Genomic DNA, 8,089 nt, shown 5'->3' on the forward strand with positions numbered 1-8,089 from the left:
TTTTATCTCACAATTAAATATGTTGCCCATCTTTTGCGCTATTTTGCCGGTTATTATGGCGCTCATCACTGTATATCCTTGCTGATGTGACAATACCTCCTATCTGTTTTTTCATGAGTTTTGTAGGAGAGATGGAAAAACATGTTTTAAGGTCACCTCCTGTGTTCATATGTAAGTTTTGACTTGTTTTGTAGTTCATAGATAGTTTAATTTACTACAAAACAAGTCAAAAAATATCATATGAAAACAGGAGGTGACCCTAAGACAAGTTTTTAGTCTCTCTTACAAAACTCATGAAAAAACAGTTAGGATGTATTATTACATCACTGACGATATGTGACCATACCAAATAATACATCCGTGATAAATATAAACATTTTTATTGCACAAAATCTTTTCATACATTTTTAATGTAGTTTACTGATATTCCTACATATTTTTAAAAAAATGTGTCACATTTGCTTTGTATTCATTTCTTTTGCCTTTCGTAGCCACATATTCCATTCCCTTCCTAGTTTTTTTGTACACCACTTCTCTCAGCTGATTCTAAAAAAAAATTAAAATGGTAATTTTTCTATCCTTTACAATTAACAATCAGAAGAAATATTAGTTACAGATAATGATATGCATAATAATAATAGGTTTGTTCTAGCATCAGTTTCAAACAGTTTAAAACCATCAGCAAATAGTGGACCAGCGTGAGTAGAGGGGATAGCACTGGTGAGTGTATTATGTTCTCTCACTGACCAACTGTTTGCTGACGGTTTTTGACTAGTTTGACTGTTTGCTAGAACAAACCTAATAATAATGAATATTTTGTATTTTGACAATGACATCTGATGTGGAAGTCAAAACATTAATAAAATTATTTTTTCAAGTTAACTTTCACATGCGTGTCTTAAAATTGTACTTTTAATACTTATATCATAAATAACTATTAAAACTATCTTAAGAGGAAACAGTATCGATCAACAGGTAGCAAAAACGTGTTCCAAGATTGCGGCTGTAATTTTGAATATTTTTTCGAGATATTTGGCACACGTATTCGTAATACTAAAAATTTTTATTTCATTAGTAGTTCCAAAATGACACAAAATCTAGGCATCGGATAACAAAGTTTATTTGAAGAAAGTGTATTTTTTTGTTCTTCTTAATGGCGGTATAGGCTCGTTTTTTAAATATTGTATAATTACAGAGTAATTTCCACATATTAATATATTTTTCAAATTGGGCTCTGTACCGCCATTCTTTATTATATTACGAATACATGTGCCAAATATCTCGAAAAAATATTCAAAATTACAGCGGCAATCTTGGAACGCATTTTGGCTACCTTTTGATCGCTACTGTATCACCTTAAAACATTGTAATTTGCTAAACCAGTATATTTTACTCTACTACTACTCTACTAGCTACCTCATTTTCCACTGTTTCTACAGACTTGTTTACATGGGTAGAGTTTTGAGGAGAGTAGAATAGCAGTAGTACTCTACCAAAAATGGCTTGATACCATTCACATGAGGAGAGTACAAGTATAGTACTGATGCTAGTATAGTGAAACCGATTTTTGTATTTTTAAACACTCTTGATTATAAGTGCACCTTAAATTCTTAATTTTTTGCTTGAGCTCGTTTACTCCAAAGCCCCCTTTGCCATTCTTTCGATGATTTCATCCTCCGCAGCTTGCTGCATACTTTTATTTCTGTAGTATACACTACCTAAATTCCATAAACACTGGTATTCGCCGTATTATAGCTCTACAAGTTTTAAAGTTTCATCTTCGGTGAACTTCATTTTCACTATTTACACAAAACACAATTCCAGCCAGAATGACAGCGGCCCCATGTACTCTCCTACCTACTCTACTCTGCCATAATTGAGCGTGTTCCATGGGTAGAGTGCGCAGCCGAGTAGACATTTTGGCAGTGGTGGTGGCCATAGAGTAGTTACTTTGCCATATGTTGCTAGTCACTCTACTTTAACTCCTACTATACACTCTACTAGCTATTCTACTGTGCTGAGCATTTTTACAGGTAGAGTTACTCTACTCTATCAAGTACTTGCATCATTACTCTACCCCTGTAAACAAATCTACTGAAGTAACAGTAACCTACAACAATTAATGAAAAATGTCTAAAATCATTTACCCACCTAGTATTTGTAGAATTTAAGACAGTCCAGTGCCTTATAAATAATTTCGATATGAATATTTTTTCTTTTAATTCTCCTTTGATACCACTTCATTTTAGATTTTGGGGAACTTATTTCATTGTGTTTATAGCCCATATTTATTGAAGGAACCCAATCTGGATTGTTATTATCGATTAAGTCGGCTGGTTTTCCTATAAGATTAAAATGTTAACATCTTCAAAAATCGTTACTGTTGTAATTGTAACTTACCAGATATAAAATGATTACAGCAGACAGGACAGGAGAATTTTCATTTCGCTAGTAAAACCTTACATTGTATTGCATTTAACCATTGTTGTCTCTCAGCTGATACCGTATTTAGTTCAGTTTAAAAGTGAACTTTATCTTGACTTTATCAGGATTACTTTGTATTTCACACTTCAAAACACAACACCAATGAAGCATATTATCTTTCTAAATTAATACTTCCAGAGAAAATGTTAAATTAATCTTTGTACAACACAAAATTACAAAGAAACACAACAAAAATGATCTAAAACCATCTAAAACACATTAAGAACCTATAGAATAACATTTATGTTTTACTTCCAGCAGCCATATCAGTGTTGCCAGGTCAAATTTATAAAAGTTACTAGATTTCACTGAAAAAAATCACTAGAATTTCACTAGATTATGCGCATGCGCAATAACGTATAATTATGCGCAGTAACACATTTTTCGTTACTGCGCATACTCGTAACCATAGGGCTTTCATAAAATTTTCAGGGGATTTCCCTATTTTTGACTTATCCAGGTTCGTTAAAACGCAAAAAGACCTTACAATTTTATGCTGAAGTAATTATTCCGAACAACCATAATTTAAAATTAATTTATAAATAAAGAGCTAAGTGATTTTTACAAAGGTAGTCATTATGATGAAACATTTTATTTTAGGGAATAGCGGGAATCGGTAACTAGGACATGGATGGAGATCATAATACTTATTAAAAGTTTATTTATTCATCTCCTTGAAATAGATAAGACAAACGTGATTTTCTTATTAGTTGGGCTAATGGATTGTCAAAGAAAACCGCACAACTATTATCTTTTATTTATGTCCTTCTCTTGACACTTGAAACTCTTGAGTTGAGGAGAGTGTGGTCATCCTGAATTGACTCATCACAGTCATCACTTTTTAAGGATTGCCATGTTTATGTTAATTGTTATGGTATGTTATGACTAGGTATTAAATTGCCATCACAAATTTCTGGGGATTTTTCTTTCTTTGCAAAGAAATTTTTAAACAATACAGGGAAGTATTAAATGAATTTTAATACAAACGTATTAAAAATACTACTGAAAATATTTTTTTGGTATAATGTAGTAAAAATATTCAATATAATGGAAATTTCCAAAAATCACTAGAATTGTGCCTATTTTGAAAAGTTATCACTATTTCACTAGATTCTTAAAAAATCACTAGATCTAGTGAAATTTCACTAGACCTGGTAACACTGAGCCATATTGATTAAATTTTGACAGCATGTTGGAACGGCCTATTGCCTATTGTATTGGCTCCGTGCGTCTCCCCTCTACGTACAGTCACGTGATACGCTGTCAGATTTTGTAAGGACGTTTTAACATTGAGTCTTATGGGATTATTTTGTTAAACTTGAATATTTTATTTTGTAGTGATAATAACCGAATACAATTGTTAGAATTCATTAGTTATTAATTTATACTGTAATTTATAGTGCAACAAAATATTTTCTTTTTCGTTAATAAATATTTATTGACATAAACTGCGATAGTGAGGTTATGCATACAAAATCAAACTGATAATCAATATTGGAAAGTGAAGAATTTATAGTGCGTTTTTATTTTCTGTTTATATTAATACATAATATCACTAGCGTGACACGACATTTTTTAAATGTCATTTAAACATATACAAAGCGTCCTTATAAAATTTCAAAAAACCGCCACCATGAGCAGGTCGGTCGATTTTGCTTTGACACTTTGTTAACGCTCGGAGCGAATAGTAAAGGACATTCGTGTATAGAGACATTGGCTGCGTTCACCAGAAATAATCGGTTTAAGTTTCAACTAAACAGCTATGTTGCAGCGCTGTAAAACTACGTTTAGTCTGGTGAATGGTATTTTTCCGTTTGACACTTTCATAGTTGGTTTTTTTGTGTTCCCACCTGTTCTATGTATGAACCTAACCTAAAACGAGATTCGTTGCTTTTGTTGATTTATTATACTTATCGTTCAACGATAAATTGGACGTATCTTAAACAAATTTAATTCAAAAATGGATAATATACTACCTTTATTGATGTTTGAGAATGAAATGAACAAGAAATAATTTTTGGTGCTGCTGGCTGTGCTGGACTTGGCAGAGCAGAACCATTGGATGAACCACCATAAATAAATAATAATTATCACGTAAATATGAATTATGTTGAAAATATTGTTCATTAATACACAAATTTACAATTTCGTGAGCATATACAATTATGTATCTCCTAAGTTTCAATTACTTTATAATTAAAACCATTGTAAAATAAATATTTTCAAATAATCGCGCCATTACAATATATTTCTTAAACACGTTCAATATTGAAGCGATACAAATACTACGTTCAATAAAATGGCGACCGCTTCGTCAATACGTTGAAGTTTAGCCTAAATTGACGTGACGTTCACCCGAAAAATCTTAAACAGTTTCAGAGCGCTGACGTAGCGCACTGGGCCCTGATTCTAAATCAAATTTCGACCAAAAATAAGTCGCTTTCAATATGGCGACTGTCGAAATTATTTGACACGGAGATGAATGAATGGCCAAAAGCGAGGTTAGGTTTAGTTTAGATGTGTTTTGTTTATTTCTTGCAAGGAAAACTAAATCAAAAGGTATTATAATATAGCTGGGTTTAATTGAAATTTGCTTGTTTTGAGGAATTAGATAGAATAGTATTAAATTAGAAATATAATAATTGAGAATGTCCACAACATGAATCATCAACTCAATGAAAGATGTGAGGTAATAATCTGGGAAAATTAGTAAAAAACAAGGAAAATTAATTACCAGCTATTTTATTGCTGGACATGCTGAAATCAAATCTTAAGATTTCCTATATTAGTAATATAGCTGTGCAAAGTCCACAGCAAGTGTGCTATTTTGTTTATAAACAAATTAGCGCTCTGAAATCTTTTTTTTTTATTATTGCTCTATAACTCCGAAAATTTTAACTTTAAACCAAAACACTCACATAAAAATTGACAGTAATTTAATTCTGCACATTGATAATTTATTCCAATTTCCTTCGACGGAAATTTTCTTCGGAAAATTCGGGTTTTCCAAACAAAATCTTTAATTTTCAACTAAAATTTGAGGGAAGTAATTATTTATCAATAATTAAATAATTTGGTGACAGTGACATAAATCTTTTTTGTTATGAGTGTCTTGAAGATATGAAAATTTGTATGTACAGAGAGGACCGGAATTAAAAGGTATCTAATGGTTCAAAGATTAAAATCCTGTTGTTTATAACTCTGTCGCAAATGCCGGTCAAATTTGACCGGTTATACCTGGAATCACTCCTCGCAATTCAATTTGTTTTTCTTCGAAAAGGACACAGAAGCCGTGCTCTTTTGAACAGCGTTAACTTAATTTAATTTAATCTAATATTTTCTGAGGGGTTCTATTTGTTTATAAGCCAAAAAATTGTTTCTTTATAACATTCCTGAGACCGCTCAAATGGTCCAATTTCAATCCTGTATAGGTATAGTGCTTTTTTATATGAAAATCATAGTTATTCTGGTGTATCATAATCTTTCTGGTTATTATTTCGACCGAAATTTTTTAATTAACATTTTAATTATTGCTAAACTATTGGTTAGATTGTCGCCGGTCTCCTGATATACAGAGAGGGGCTAAATTATGGAATAAATTCATTTTCTCTAAAATGGACGATTTTAGAGAAAAATCCCGAAACAGGTCGATTTTTATTTTTAAATTAAATTTCTTGGCATATATTTCAAACTAGTAACGTCATCCATCCGAGCGTGATGACGTAATTATTTTTTTAAATAGGAATATGGGTTCGTGTTGTAGCTCATTTACAAAGGCGTTCAATTCTCTATTCAGTATTATAAACATTAATATCAATATTTATACAGGGAGGCCAAAAAAATTTTTGAATTAAATTAATTGACGCAAGAAGAAGAATGCATGTAATTTATTTAACTCAAAATACATTCTATTGCTGTCAGAAAATAGAAAAAAATGTTTATTTTGCAAATAAACATTGCTTTTAGCTTAAATTAAAAGTTCAAACTGCCAATAGGTAGGAGGGAGGCTGTTTGTGATTTAATTTAAGCGAAAAGAAATGTTTATTTGTGAAATAAACCTTTTTTTCTATTTTCTGACAGCAGTACAATGTATTTTGAGTTAAATAAATTACATACATTCTTCTTTTTGCGCCAATTAATTTAATTCAAAATTTTTTTTTGGCAACCCTGTATAAATACCTAATGATATTAATGTTTATATTACTGAATAGAGAATTAAACGCCCTTTCAAATGACCTACCACACGACCCCTATTCCCATTAACAAAATTATCGATTACGTCATCACGCTCAGATGGATGACGTCACTAGTATGAAATATATGCCAAAAAATTGTAATTTAAAAATAAAAATCGACCTCTTTCGGGATTTTGCTCCAAAATCGTCCGTTTTAAAGAAATGAATTTATTCCATAATTTAGCCCCTCTGTATAATCTACTATAATAAATCTTTCATGTCTTCAATTATTTAATTATTGATAAATAATTAGGTACTTCCCTAAAATTTTAATTGAAAATGGCAGATTTTTTGGGAAAACTCGGATTTTCTGAGTAAATTTTTTGTTGAAGGAAATCGGAAAAAAAATAACTTTGTGCAGAACTAAATTACGGTGAATTTTTATTTGAGTGTTTTTGGCTCAAAGGAAAAATTATAGGAGTTACAGACCACTAATTGAAAAAAAAAAGAAGATTTAGGAGTGCTAATTTGTTTATAAATAAAATAACACACTTTCTGCGGACTTGTCATACCCCATATTACTAATATATGCAATCTTAAGATTCGATTTTAGCAATAAAATAGCTGGTAAATAATTTTTCCCAAAAATGGTATTATTTCGATAATTTTCCCAGACTATCAACAAAATCCAAGAAACCGAAGCGCCAACCCAAATTCTGAGCAGTCTCAACATGATAAGGTTAATATCCCCAGTTGCTGTCATGGCGGTGTCGAAATGAAATTGCGACTGTCGAAATGAATTAGAATCAGGCCCCTGGTCTGGTGAACGCACCCACAAACCATACATACTTATAGACGTTTCACGACCATGTTAATCTTTCGGATCGAATTAACGCCATCTCTTGATTGGAATGGGAACTAAATTGACCAATTTTAGTTACGTGAGAATTTCAAATTATAAATTTTGCGGGATTTTTGATGAAATTTCGCAGGAAATTAAAACAACAGAAAGACAATTCAATGTTTTATTCCATATTTTACTGAAAACTTCAAATATTCCAATTTGTTTTCAAAATGCTAAACACTACTGCTATGTGTCACGTGAAAGCACTGATGTGTATCGAGTTGAATGAAAATTTTTGAAAGAATCTTGTACATAGGATGATTGTTTAGATAAATATTACCTTATAATCTTTTACAAACTTCCAAAAATATATAGGTCCGAAATGTTGATGACACACTTGCCTATTGGAATAAACTGTTTCAGGATCTATTATATTGTTTTTTTTAATGTGGAGAAACACAACACGGGATGATCAATGTAAACTAAAAATTCTACTCATAAAAATGGAGAGGAGGTTAATACACTTATTAAAATTGTGATTAAATCTAATTAAAAACGTAACACCACTATAATAAAATAAGCCACA

The 8,089-nt window shown here is 31.2% G+C and overlaps 1 long non-coding RNA gene across 1 annotated transcript; it reads right to left on the reverse strand.

Moving 5' to 3' along the window:
• Positions 1-364: 364 nt before the first annotated feature.
• Positions 365-3,627, reverse strand: LOC126880245 (uncharacterized). The gene is made up of 3 exons (XR_007696518.1): positions 2,401-3,627; positions 2,152-2,342; positions 365-546 (listed from the first exon to the last, which is right to left on the reverse strand). It is a non-coding gene; the product is annotated as an uncharacterized LOC126880245 (long non-coding RNA).
• Positions 3,628-8,089: the final 4,462 nt, after the last annotated feature.

The sequence above is a fragment of the Diabrotica virgifera genome, chromosome 2 (genome assembly GCF_917563875.1).
Source record: "Diabrotica virgifera virgifera chromosome 2, PGI_DIABVI_V3a".
In the NCBI taxonomy this organism is placed as follows: Eukaryota; Metazoa; Arthropoda; class Insecta; order Coleoptera; family Chrysomelidae; genus Diabrotica; species Diabrotica virgifera.